The sequence below is a fragment of the Idiotropiscis lumnitzeri genome, unplaced genomic scaffold, assembly GCF_059441095.1.
Source record: "Idiotropiscis lumnitzeri isolate Australia: NSW breed Sydney's pygmy pipehorse unplaced genomic scaffold, RoL_Ilum_1.0 HiC_scaffold_283, whole genome shotgun sequence".
Taxonomy (NCBI): domain Eukaryota; kingdom Metazoa; phylum Chordata; class Actinopteri; order Syngnathiformes; family Syngnathidae; genus Idiotropiscis; species Idiotropiscis lumnitzeri.
Genome location: NW_028283821.1, coordinates 130,001 through 130,500, shown reverse-complemented (window position 1 = coordinate 130,500; position 500 = coordinate 130,001).

Sequence of the window (500 nt, the reverse complement as noted above, 5' to 3'; positions counted from 1 at the left end):
AGGTGCTCATATTCGGGCCAAGTGTGACACACGCCCGCACTCCTCCTCCGGAGCTTCCATAAGGGCAAACTTAGGGGCCGCTTGGCACCGCCTGTGCCCGGGGAAGGTGCTCATATTCGGGCCAAGTGTGACACACGCCCGCACTCCTCCTCCGGAGCTTCCATAAGGGCAAACTTAGGGGCCGCTTGGCACCGTCTGTGCCCGGGGAAGGTGCTCCTATTCGGCTTCACTGTCATGCAGCATGCACTCCTCCTCCGGAGCTTCCATTTGGGCAAACTTAGGGGCCGCTTGGCACCGTCTGTGCCCGGGGAAGGTGCTCCTATTCGGCTTCACTGTCACACAGCATGCACTCCTCCTCCGGAGCTTCCATAAGGGCAAACTTAGGGGCCGCTTGGCACCGTATGTGCCCGGGGAAGGTGCTCCTATTCGGCTTCACTGTCATGCAGCATGCACTCCTCCACCGGAGCTTCCATTTGGGCAAACTTAGGGGCCGCTTGGCA